This window comes from Lissotriton vulgaris, chromosome 3_1 (genome assembly GCF_964263255.1).
Source record: "Lissotriton vulgaris chromosome 3_1, aLisVul1.2, whole genome shotgun sequence".
Taxonomy (NCBI): domain Eukaryota; kingdom Metazoa; phylum Chordata; class Amphibia; order Caudata; family Salamandridae; genus Lissotriton; species Lissotriton vulgaris.
In genome coordinates, this window is record NC_141689.1 from 635,558,035 (window position 1) to 635,571,866 (window position 13,832).

Below are 13,832 nucleotides of genomic sequence, written 5' to 3' on the forward strand. Positions count from 1 at the left end.
TAGGTCAAAAGGAAGTGAAACTGCTTTCTAAGGCATATTTTCCTCCATATGCATAATAAATTGTCACTGCAGACAAGGCAGTAAACAACACTGACTTCCCCTGTGACTGTACCCTAACATAATATGGCCTACCCCAGGTTAATATCTAATACTGCAGAATCCCCCCTGTGCCAGGCTACCTGTGCGCAGTCACTAGGCTACGCATGACAGCAGTCTCCTATGCACAGCCCTGCCACCTGTGGGCACATGTAATCAGCCACGTCGCCTGTTGCGAGTCTCACCCACAGTAAACATGCCAAAAACCAGATGATCAAAAAAAAGAAACATTCGGACAGAATAAGGGGGCACAACCAAATTTTATTACAAATAGTAAAATGGATGAATCCCTCAAGGATGAGGCAGGCTGACATCTAAGGGGGCAGTGCGTTCCAATGGTAGACATTTAGAAGGTATAGGTGTAGGAACTGGAATGCTGCACAAAGTGCTTTGGTTGTAGCCAGAAAGTTTCGGTAGATGGATCATAGATTCCTGGAGGGTGTATTGTGTAGCAGGATGTTTGCAAAGGGCTTGAGAGGTACTGGCAACCATTTTTTACACAACTCTTAACAATTTGTAGCCACACCGCTCATGATGAGCGATGTGGCAATGTGACGAGGCAAGTTGGCTAAGGTTCTGGTGGCAGTGTTGAACACCATGTCTACCTTGGAGAAGGAATTTTGGAGAGGGCTGATTAACAGGCTATTGCATTAAGCTAATTTACAAAGAATTAGTCAACCACGTAACCACTAAACCTAGCCGCCTATTCTAAGCAACACAACTTTAACTTGACCTTCTAGTTATTTGCAAAATATTCCACCTGCATTGTTTTAAATTTCAGCAACTTTTGTGACCTTCACATTTCTTTTTTAGGTACGTTTTTGGGAAACGAAAAAATGCATCAGGCTCCACACTAGTCGGGCAGTATGTACAAAAGGAATATTAATTAATTCAATATTTACTTTTTCTGGGGAAATGACAAACCATTTTTGTTTCCTTGAATTCATTTTCCACCTTTCCCTTGCAGGGCCCCAGGCAGATGCTAAATAATTTCTCACAGTACAGTTATTAATAAATCATTGATAGGCAGCACAACTTCGGCAGTTAGGGGTAGCCAAACCACAGAAACCTGCTGTAGTTCCACAAGTGCAGGAGAAAGCTCATCACAATAGGTAATTTTAACAAGGCCAGTTGGTCAGGCAAATCCAGAAATTCCGAAAGGGCTAACAAATAACGTTTAACAGTGCCCACTGTAAGGTCTTGGAGGGCCAAAAAAATAACTTCTGATAGCTTGGGTCGTAAAGATCTGCCTCAGTGCCCAACATGAACAGACTTAGTCAAAGGCGTCTAGCCCAGCAGGGGATCACACAAAGTCAACTGCCACTGCTCAATTTCCATGCATGGAGGTGTAGATTGTGTGTACTTGGGTGGAGGAGCTTTCCCTGTTGCTGAGACAGGCGATCCTCCTGAAGTGGCAGTCTAATAGGAATACAGAAGCTCTGGGACCCACACTCTTTTGGTCCAATCCAGAGCCACTAAAATGACTTGTGCCTGGTCGTTCTTGATCTTATTCAGATATAAGAACAGGAGATCTGTCACTACTGTCAGCTTTGGGAAGCGAAAGAGGCCTGCCACTGCTCCAATTGTGGTTGAGTAACCACTACCGCAGATCGTGTGCAATCTTCCACAACAACTGATTAGTATATAGTTCCGGACCCACTGGAAGTTTAGATTCCATTGCACAGCCCACATATCCTCCCAGGCTACGCCGACAAAGAGGGTGCAGGAGGCCAAGAAGCCTCAGAGCTACTCTCACAGAGACCTAGGACGGAGGCTGAAATATCAATATCATAGAATGAATTTCCAAGAATCTTTACAAACAAAAGAAACCCTGATCTATGCTGTATCCAGGTCAGCTACAATGTAAGAAAGCCGCTAAAAAGGAGTCTGGTGCAACTTTGGCTCGTTGATCGTGACCCCCAATGATGTCAAGAGATTTGCTGTTTCTCAAGATGCTCTACGACTGACTGTGGTTAGCCTGCCTTCTACAGCCAGTAGGGGAAACCTCAAGCTCCAAAGACGTACAGCAACCACTGCCTTCGTTTTTGTGGACACTCACAGGGCACAGATATGGTGAATGAGAGGACGGCTAATTGAAAATGTTCCTGACCTACCTTGAACCACAGGTAATGTCTGTGGGACAGCAGGAAGGCTATATGAAGAGTAGCAACTCGATCCTTTCTCCGGGTCCGGAACCCCCTTGATGGCTCCTTTGGAAAAATAAAACTTGCACCTTCTACAGCAGAATGGACAGGTGTTTCCCTGAGATTCGCTCGGATGTGGGATCAAAGGTTGATGGAGGAGAAAGAACTAGAAGGGCATATGTGAGAAGCTGGGTTAATGTTGCAGTAGCCGACCCACTTTTTGTCAGACTACTGATGCATTTTTGACTTGATGTGCCCTGGGTCTCTGCCATTCAGGTTCCCAGGGACTGTGTTCTTTCCCCAAAACTGTACCCAAACCCAATTGGCATCTCTCGCCACAGGTCAGCCCCTGGTAAATGGTACCACAGGTACCCAGAGCACTGTGACCAGGGAAGACCTCTAAGGGCTGCAGCACGTATTGTGCCACCCTTAGAGACACATCCCTGTGGGCCATGCCTACAACCCACTGCCCTGGCATTGGTCAGCCACCCCTCTAGCTGGGTGCACTATACCAGTGGTGAGGGTACAGCTGCATTAGCCATGTACCCCTATAGAGTCTAAGTCAATTCTTAGACACTGCAAGTGTAGTTTCTTCCATTAAGAGTATATGGTGCTGGGAGTTTGTCCTTACGAACTACACAGTACCATCATGGATGCACTAAAAACTGAGAAGTTTGGTATCCAACTTCTCAGCACATTAAACCCACACTGCAGTGTAGGATTTATGAAAAATGCATTCAGAGGGCATCTTAGAGATGCCCCCTGAAAATTCACCAGCATCTGGTGGGTTCCCGCGACTGGTACACACCAGCCTGCCACCACAAGACATGTTTCTGGACCCCTAGGGTGGGAGCCTTCACTCCCTGAGCCCAGAAACAAAGCCTTTCCTGGGCGTAGGTGTTCACACCTCCTCCAGGCCAGGAAGAACCATCTGTGGCAGGGGAGCTTTAGAGGCCTGGCAGCCTTTGTATAGCGACCCCCAGTGTCTCCTACTATCAGGAGCAGCCCCGCTATCTGTCTCCCCTACTTTTCGGCTGGGAGACAGGCGGGAAAAACTAGCCAGCACAGTGGGGGGGGTGGGCCCACCTCTGCCAACTCCACCCCTCAGGTAGGGGAGGCGAGGTAAAGCCCACTCTTCAGTGCCCGCCATCTCGCAGATAGCAGGCACTCCCCAATCAGTATTCGGGATTGTGCTCACTCCCCTATGTGGGGTGAGCACACCAAGGGTTTAGTCACCCTAAGGTCAGTAGCCAATTGGCTATTGACCTTTAGACCCCTAAAACACCCCGTAAATACAATATTTAGGAGGTAGCCCTGAACCAAGAAGTCAGACCAGAAGAAACTACAAGAAAAGAAGAAGGACCCAACAGCTGTGCCGAAGCTAACCAGAGGAAGATGGAGTAGTTTCTGTCGTGTAACTCCAGTTCTGTAGTAGGGGTATCTCTGTTATAGTCATAATCTAGTGAATAGTCCCGCCCATGTGCGTGGACCTCGGAGCAATCAAAAATAATCTCTTAAAGTGTCGAAAAATGCAGAAATGCACAGACACTTAAGAGAGAATTAAAGACAGATAATGCAGCCTATAAACCAGGCTACACTGTCCTGTACTTCAGCTAGAAATTCCACCAAAAATCCACAAACAGCAAAGCCTGTCCAGATTTTCCTTGCTTCAGCAGCAAAACCCCCTGGAATGATAGAGAGGAAGACATGGACAGACAAGCCCCATAGGCTGCATTGTGTGGCTCAAAATAGGATACTGTGCCTTTAAGAGAACTTTCCAGAACTTCACAGTATCCCAGAATGCACTGCAGGTAACTTTTACTTTCAGTTCTTTTTGAAGGCGTAGCACGCCAGACCTGTAGCATTCTTTACATGAATATCTCTCTCCACCGGGGAGGAGGGCGGGCGCTTATGACTCTAACAGAGTTACCCCTACTACAGAACTGGAGATACAGGACAGAAACTACTCCTTCTGTAGTAGGGGATCTCTGTGTATAGTCATAATCTAGTGAATAGAATGGCAAGCCCATCCCCACACCAAAGTGGCGGTGGAGAAAGAGAAATAACACCACTATTGTGCGAACAGATTTCGCAGCGAAGCCTGCCCAACCTGAGCGTCTGCCCTGGCATCAGTGTCCAGACAGTAATGCTTGGCAAAGGTATGGACCGACTTTCAAGTGGCGGCCTTGCAGATTTCTGCAATTGGAACATTACGGAGCAAAGCCGTCGTGGCAGCTTTGCCCCTGGTGGAATGAGCCTTAGGTTTACCCCCTAAGGTCTTATTAGCCTTTTGGGAACAAAGTTGTATGCAGGACACAATCCACCTAGAGATGGACTGTTTAGAGGTAGTAAGACAGGTCCTGACTGATCCATAATTGATGAACAACTGGTCTGACCTACGAATATCTTTGGTCTTATCCAGATAAAATTTCAACATCCATGGAATGTAAAGACATTTCCGCTGGAGATGAAGGATTCTGAAAAAACGTAGGCAAAGTTATAGTCTTGTTGACATGAAAATCAGAAATAACCTTGGGAAGAAATTTAGGGTGATTACGCATAACAACCTTAGCAGCATGAAATACAGTATAAGGTTCTTGGCAACACAACGCCTGAATTTCACTCACCCTCTGGGCCGATGTAATGGCCACGAGGAACGCCGCCTTCAGGACAGGTGCTGCAAGGAAGCCTTATGAATAGGTTCAAAAGGCTCCTTCATCAATCTGGACAGCACCACATTCATTTCCCATGAAGGCGAAGGAAGCCTGACAGGAGGGAATACTTTCTTCAAGCCTTCCAAAAAATCTTTGATCACAGGGATCTGGAAGTAGTAAGTCTGTGAAGGGCATTTCCTGTAGGCAGTCAATGCAGCGAGATGAACCTTAATGGAATGAACATTAAGGCCAGACTGCGCCAAATGTAGAAGGTAAGTAAGGATGACTTCTTCCTTGCACGTCGTCGGGTCATAGTTCTTGGACTTAAGTCATAATTCATAAGTCATAAGTTCTTATATAGCCCACGATTCACCAAAAAGGTCTCAAGGCGCTTGCACCAGATACAGAACCTCTTCCACTTGTAAGCATATGAAGTCCGAGTGGAAGGTCGCTTAGCCTCCTTCAGTATGTCCATACAATTTTCTGGTAGATTCAAATGACCATATTGCACTATCTCAGGAGCCATGCCGCCAAACTCAAAGACGAGAGGTTGGGGTGCAACATCTGCCCCCGAACTTCGTGAGAAGGTCCGGCCTGCACGGCAGCCGTATGTGAGGAAGGAGAGACCGGTGAAGCAGGTCCGTGAACCTCCACTGCCTGGGCCATTCCGGGGCAATCAGGATCATCCGTGCCCTGGACTGGGACAGCTTGATGAGCACCGCCGGAATCAGGGGAATTTGTGGAAAAGCGTACAGAAAGCTGTTCGACCAGTTGATCCATAACGCATTCCCCAGCTTCCCCTGCTGATAGTACAAGGAGGCAAAGTCTCGGCATTTGCTGTTTTCGGCGGTGGCGAACAGATCTACGTCTGGAGTCCCCCACCTTGCCAAGACTTCTCCTAGTACTTCGTCGTTTATAACCCATTTGTGGTTTCCCTGAATCAGTCTGCTCAGTGCGTCCGCCTGAACATTCTGCACACCTGGCAGATGGGTAGCCGTTATCGTCAGTCCGCTGGCCAGAAGCCAGTGTCATATCGCCTGCGCCTCCTGTGACAGAGTGCGTGATCTCGAGCCCCCTTGCTTGTTGAGGTAATACATCGTGGTCGTATTGTCCGTCTGCACAAGCAAAGAGTTGGTCTGAAAGGACGGATGAAAGGCCTTCAGTGCTAAGTGAACAGCTCTGAGTTCCAGGAAGTTGATGTGGTACGTGGACTCCGCCTGGGACCACGTTTCTTGAATCTGTAGGTCTCCGGAGTGCGCTCCCCAGCCCTGGAGAGTAGCATCCGTCAAGATAGTCTGAGTGGGAATGTCCTTGTGGAAGGGAACCCCTCTGAGGAGATTCTCCGCAGAACACCACCACTTCAGAGACTGAAGAGCATGCAGAGAAAGTTGTAGCTTGTCGTCCCAAGACCCTCTCTTCTGATCCCACTGATCCTCCAAGCACTCCTGCAACGGTCTCATGTGCAGTCGTGTGTGTGGCGTTAGGAAGATACAAGAGGTCATCGACCCCAGTAGAGAAGACACCGTCCTCACTGTTGTAGATGGAGCGGTCATAAGAGCCTGAGCCTTCGGAAGGAGTGATAATCTTCGCTCCTCCGAAGGAGACACGCTTGCTGACAGCGTGTTGATGGTGGCTCCCAAGTACTGAATGCACTGGACCGGAGTCGTGACAGACTTGGACATGTTGATGTGCAACTCCAGCTTGTTCAAGAGAACGCACGTCTTCTGGAAATGCGCCTGAGCTTCCGAGAAGGAGGAGGCCTTGATCAACCAATCGTCCAGGTACGGGTAGACAAACACCTTGTTCTTCTTCAGGTGTGCTGCTACCACTGCCATGCACTTCGAGAATGTCCTGGGCGCAGACTTCAGCCCGAATGGCAGTACCGTGTACTGATAATGATTGGTGCCGCCTTGAAATCGCAGAAACTTCCTGTGTTTGTGTGCAATGGGCACATGGAAGTACGCATCCTGTAGGTCTATGGCACATAGCTAGTCTCCCTGTTGCAGCTGAGAATAAATCTGATGCCTAGACAGCATGCAAAACTTTTCTCTGCGAATCCACTTGTTTGCCTGTCGCAAGTCCAGAATAGGCCTGAACTCGTTCTTGTCCTTCTTGCGAACCAGGAAGAACCGGGAGTACAGACCTCTTCCTCTTTGAGCCAGAGGTACGTCTTCTATCGCCCTTTTCCTTAACAGGATATCGGCCTCCGCCTGGAGCTCGCGCAGCTGATACTGCGAGCTGACCGGAGGAATCGATGGAGAAGGGCTGGTGAAATGAAGACTGCATCCATTGCAAACAATATTCAGCACCCACTTGTCCTGAGTAATTTTTCTCCACTCTGCCAGAAAAAATTGAACGCTTCCCCCCACCGGAGCGGGTAACGGATGAAGGGGAAGTAACAGCTGAGGGTCGAGACCCGGCCGGGCCCTTGTTCGCTGTAGAGGACTGCTGTCCCCCTCTACCCTTTTGACGCTTTTGGAAGGGTCTCCGGAACTGCTGCTGTTGTTGCTGCTGCTGTCCCAAATACTGCCCTCGTCCTCTTCCTTGTGCACCGAACCGTCTCTGGAACGGGCGGTAGGACTTCTTTTCTTTGGGCTTCTCCAAGTCCAGCGCCGTCAGGGTCTCTGCCTCCGCCTTCATGCGGGCCATCTCATCATCGGCATGTTTTCCGAACAGTGTTTCCCCGGAAAAGGGCAGATTGGCCACTCGCTGCTGGGCTTCCGGCTTAAGAGATGTGAGCCTGAGCCAAGCATGGCGCCTCTGGTTGATCCCATGACAGTACCCATGGGCAGCCAAGAGAGAAATGTCTGCAGCCGCGCTTATGACCTGGTTTGACAACAGCATCCCCTCTTTGAGGATCTCTTGGAAGTCCTCCCTCTTGTCTCGTGGCAGAAGGTCCGTGAACTGTTGCAGGGAGTCCCACAGGAAACGGTCGTACTGCCCCAGCAATGCCGCATCACTGGAGGCCTTCATCGATGTGGATGCCGTACCACAAGCCTTCCTTCCAGCCGAGTCGATCCATCGGCTTTCCTTATCGGGCGGCACGGCTAAGGACGGGGAGGTAGAGTGTAACTTCCTGGCCCCCGTCACTATCACAGAGTCAGGTACCGGATCTATCCGCAGAAAAGCGGGTTCCGACTCCGGGGCCCTGTACTTCTTCAGAAGTCAGGAGGGAGCGGCCTTCACCACCGCTGGCGTGAGGAACAGCTCCTCTGCAGGTTCTACCAAGCCTGGCACTAGCGGTAGAAGAGGGCGAGACAAATGCTTCTTGTGAAGCGTTTCAAAGATCACGGACGTCGTGGGTGTTGGAGCCGTCACTGTGATTCCCAATTTTTTAGCGCCCCTCAGGAGAACCTCCTGGAACGTGCTGATATCGTCCACCGCAGACACCCTTATCTCCAGGGAGTCCAACAAGGTCGGTGAATAGGATCTTGTCCTGGAGGAGTCCGTGCGGGACCTGGATTCCCGCCTCTTATGGCGACGTCTTGATCTAGTGGAGGATCTGCGTCTACTCCTCAATTTTCCTCTCCGTCCGGAGCATGATCGCGACCTCCAAGGCCTCGGTCTATCCGCTGGTGCCCCCGGAGCAGGTGTCTTTGGTTTTGCCGGGGCCTTCGGCTTCGGAGTCCCCTTGGGAGGCGTTGGAAGGCTGGGTAAACAGACCGACCTTGGAGGGACCGGAGGTGACTTTTCTGGCAGCTGAGGTCGAGGTCCGGGTTGTGGAAGCGGTGGTAACGGAGGAGGGGTAGGAGCCCTCGGATGGGGACCCCTCGGTAATGGAGGCGGAGGTGTAACAGGTCTCTGGACGGGGTATAAACCTCGGAGTACACCGAGCCCGGTGATCCGCCTTCCTTTCCAGCCTGGGACGTTGGAGACCCTCCAATGGGGTCAGGTGTTCTTCCACGACGAACGGCGAGCGTCGGTCCCTCGACGTCTAGCGTCTCCTCGGCTCGACCGTCTACGCCTCGATGGCGACCTCTTGCGCCTCGACGGCGACCTCCTGCGCCTTGATGGCGATCTGCGCCTTGATGGCGATCTACTCCTCGACGACGAGGATCCCCACGACGACGATCTTCTCCTTTTCGCCGACGGCGAACGGCGGTGTCGCCTCGACGGCGAGCGGCGACGCCGGGCCCTTCGACGTCGATCACTCGACGAGGACTTCAACGAGGACGACGACGAAATAGTCACAGGAGACTTCAACAGCAGTCTGTTCAGTTCCTTCGACCCAGAGCCCTGGGGAGACAGGGAACAGACTGGAGTCATCCTTCTCGATGCCGTAGTCGGTGCAATCGACCTAGACGGAGAATGGGGACGCTTGCTGGTCTTCCTGCCCCTGGGGAGCCCCCCAGAGGCCTCAGCATGGGCAGAGGAAGCCCTCCAGACCCACCTTGCGCCTTCAGCCGTCTTTCCTCAAGGCCCTGAAGCTTGATCTTCTTTCTGTCCTGCAGGGTCCTGCCAGAGAAGCCCTGACAAATCACACACTCCTCTGGAACATGGGAAGAGGGAAGGCAGAGGATACACACCTCATGGGGATCTGATTTGGCCTTCTTCCTGGAGCACTCCGGGCATTTGTCAAATAATGCAGGCATATCTAACATCAAAAGGGTGCAAAAACCAAGAAGAAAAGCACTAAAATACTTTAGAAGCACTAAATTCGAACAAAAGTGAAAAATCACCAATAAACCCTTGAAAAGGGAGAGCTCGATGCTCCAGGGTCCTGCTTGCAGGAGCCGGAAAAAAGAACTGAAAGTAAAAGGGACCTGCAGTGCATTCTGGGATACTGTGAAGTTCTGGAAAGTTCTCTTAAAGGCACAGTATCCTGTTTTGAGCCACATAATGGCAGCCTATGGGGCTTGTCTGTCCATGTCTTCCTCTCTATCATTCCAAGGGGTTTTGCTGCTGAAGCAAGGAAAATCTGGACAGGCTTTGCTGTTTGTGGATTTTTGGTGGGATTTCTAGATGAAGTACTGGACAGTGTAGCCTGGTTTATAGGCTGCATTATCTGTCTTTAATTCTCTCTTAAGTGTCTGTGCATTTCTGCATTTTTCGACACTTTAAGAGATTATTTTTGATTGCTCCGGGGTCCACGCACATGGGCGGGACTATTCACTAGATTATGACTATACAGAGATCCCCTACTACAGAAGCCCACTGACTTGGCCCCAGCCCTACAGACATGTCTCCACCTCAAACCTGCTCCTACGAAATCCTGGTGTGTCCTGCAGACAGCAACCTCGAAAAGCCCAGGGGACCTGCCTGCCTTCAACCACAAAGACTGTGTCTCCTGTGAACACCGGATTTGTTCATCTCCAACCTCTAGCTCCGAACAGACACTGAAAATCCGCACCACTCTGCAACCGCCGTCCACGGGCCGAGCTCGAGTGGAAAAACACCACAAGGAGGTCTCCCTGGCGATCCTGACCCGAGATTTGGCGACCCCTGACCTGCCTCAAACCTCCAGCCGACGCCTGCAGCCTAAATCCGGACGGTCCCCCCAACCGCGACCAGGAGCTGGTAAGAAGATCCGACCCTAAAAGGCACAGCCATCTTGCAGATGGCAGGCACTCCCCAGTCAGAATTAGGGACTGGAATACCCCCCCAAGTGGAAAAGAACATCCACAGAACCCAACACCTGCTCCCATGCAGAAGTTGGACCGAAATCCCCGACGACCAGCTCACCACCTCAGTCTGCAACTCCACCCCTATTGCAGACAACGACGACCCCAACACCGCAGCCTGAACCTTGCACAGATGGATCTCCGACTGCACCAACACCATAGCCCTCCTCAAGAAGAAAAACAACAAACATGCCAGGAAAGCCAGCTGGATCACCACCGAACTCCGAGAGTCCAGACGCACATGCCGCCGCCTCGAAAAGGCCTGGAGGAATTTTAAATCTACAGAAGCCCACAACAACTTCAGAGCCGCCACCAAAACCCACCACCAACTCATCAGAAATACAAGAAAGAAAGCGATCAAATACAGAATCTCAACGCACGCGCACAACAGCAAAGAACTTTCAGCTTCATCAAGGAGTTTGCACAACCCATCAGCGAGTCTATAGATATTCCTCCCTCACAAGACCTCTGCGACAAACTCACCACTTTCTTCCACCACAAAATCAAGAACATTTATGACAATTTCATCGAAGAGAGACAACACACAGAACACTCACCAACCACCCGACACCTTGAAGCCAACAATTGACAGCTGGACAGCCCTCGCCACCGAAGACACACTGAAGACACACTGAAGACGTTGCAGTAAATCCACTACGGGCCCCCACTGACCCCTCCCCCACCACATCTTCAACAGAGCCGCCAACACCATTGTCCCCATGCTTCGCCACACCATCAACCTCTCCCACGCAAACGCCTCCTTCCCCTACAACTGGAAGCAGTCTGAGATCAACCCCCTCCTGAAGAAACCCTCGGCGGACTCCACCGACCTCAAGAACTAAAGACCCATCTCCCTGCTCCCGTTCCCAGCTAAAGTCATCGAGAACGCCATCAACAGCCAATTCGCCAACTTCATCAAAGAGCACAACATCCTTGACTCCTCCCAATCTGGGTTCAGAAAGAACGACAGCACGGAAACCGCCCTCCTGCATATTTACTGCAAAGTACTTATCAGGTAACTGTGCCAGGCTTGCTTGGTTCTAGTAAAAAAAATAACTAAAATATTATTATTATACAGAAACAATTTGTCTGAAGTTCAGTCTTTGACTGTGTGAATTTATTTGCTGACTGAGTGTGTACAGCAAATGCTTGACACTGTCCTCTGATAAAGCCTTACTGCTCGACCACACTACCACAAATAGACAGTGAGGTGCTATCTAACTTTTACCTCTGCCTACCTTTGGGGTTCCACTAGACTCTGTGCACACTATACCTCACTTTGGTATAGTATATACAGAGCCAGCTTCCTACAGCATAACCATGTTGAACAATTCGAAACACCCAATTGATTGCCGCCCATGGAGAAAATGATTAATCGTGCCTCACACAGGGTGGGAGTTTGTCAGAAATGTCAGACTAAAGTGGCTTGGTCACAATTTGAAAAGGGTACTGGGAGAAATGTTCCCATCGTAGGCCTGCATGTTGCCTACCAGATCCACATCCCCATTCCCGAAAAGGCAGAGGCAATGACAGCAGCAGTTGGGAAGGCTGAGGCTGCCCATACGCCAGTCCTTTAGATCAGAGGTTGCTTTGGAATTTGCTAAGTTGAAAAACTAAAGAAACGGTTCAACAGGGATCAAAAGACCCAGGGAGCATACCATGGCTCTACCTTCTTTGGAATGTTCCAATGCAGAATCATGTTTTTCGACAAGCAAGTATCAACTATTGAATGGCATATCCAGGAGAGAGGAATGTATGTCTTCAGACAAACCTGTGGAGCATACACATGCATGAAAGTGAAAAACCACACAGTTGACAACTGCCTTCCCCAAAAATAAGTAGTAATAAGGCAAGCATGGATCACGTATTGGGCTGCACTTGACCATCCGGAATGGTTTGAAATAGTAAGGTCCTAAGATGTTCTGGAACTGTCAGCAAGATCTTATTGGGTTAGTCCCAAAGGGCATGCATATATTGGCCCAATAAGCGGACTGTGTTGACCAATCTCAATGGTAGCCTAGCCGAACTGAAAACTTTACAAGAGCCTCAATCTTCTTAGACTCTTAATTCTGAGGTGTTGTGGGCAATGAACTTGGGTTCACCATGTTGGCTAAAGCCAGATTCGCTGAAGTAGGATGTTTAGTGAGAAAATCATTAGTGAACAAAACAGATTCACCAGGTGCTGGTCTGTGCTGTCGAGCCATCTGCCTGTTCACTGGTGGGTACAAGACAGGCTTTAACTAAGTGTCCATTAAAGTGTTAATGAGGGCCCACATGAAAGGGAGCAACGGTGTCAACATGGGAGGGGATCAATGAATGTCATGCAGCAGGGTGGAAGCCTGCACCAGAGGCAGTATACAGACTGTAATGAGTCCAACGGAGTCAGACGGAGCCAAGGATGGCTCCACCAGTTTTAACCCAACTGAGGACCCCTGGGGATCCTTGTGGCAATAAGGTGCACCAGAGGAAGCCTAAAGATTACCAACTGAGCTCACTTGAAGGCATTCAACTTGCTGTGGTGTTGTTGGTGGCCCGAGAAATTACTGGAGATCTGGCCAGAGACGGACTCACATAGTGATCCCTCACACCTTCTATTTGGATGTACAGTGGCTCCTGTTGTCCCTTTTTGCTTTCTTGCGTTTGAACTTTTTGATCTCTTGGAAGCAACCTCGGAAGCAGGAGTCTGCACTCTCGACTCTGAGCGGGAGTGGGACGTACATGTGGCCAGTGACTATTTGTGTGCCCTATTGTACATCTTTGCTTCTTGGTCCCAAATCACATTGAGGTGCACAATGGCACACTTGTTGCACATATTTCCTGAGTCCAACCACTATATACATGCCTCTTGTGACTCCGTGACTGGCTTCTGTTTTCTACAATTGAGACAAGGTTTGAAACCTTTAATCTTAGGGGAGATCCTTCCCTATCACCCTGGATTTCTGTATTAGGAATTGTTGGGAGACTGATAAATCTGCAAATGGAGTCCTGGATCAGCACCAGAAGGCATGGGAAGAAAGGAACTGACGAAGTAAACAGGGGTGGTGCTTATACTAGGCTCCGGTCTGTTGCTCTGTGCAACGAGCAGCCCACAGGAGCATTGAAGGTAAAATCTTTTTGGGTCCAATCTGGCACCTGAGGAGTATGCCAAGATCGTACAAGAAATAAGCAGTAACCAGACCTATAAGGGACTGCCCTGATGTATGTCCTTCATCCCTGAGATATGTGGTGCATCATTATTAAGGATATGACATTTATTACTTCAGAAAAAGTACACTTGGAGGGTGGGTGTCCTGTAGTTTCAGAATTCAGTAGTTAAC

General features: G+C 49.7%; 1 protein-coding gene across 1 annotated transcript in view; it reads right to left on the reverse strand.

Moving 5' to 3' along the window:
- The window catches only part of SKIC3 (SKI3 subunit of superkiller complex), a 1,256,060-nt gene that overhangs the window by 740,830 nt on the left and 501,398 nt on the right, over positions 1-13,832 (reverse strand). The gene's annotated exons all lie outside the window — the stretch shown is intronic.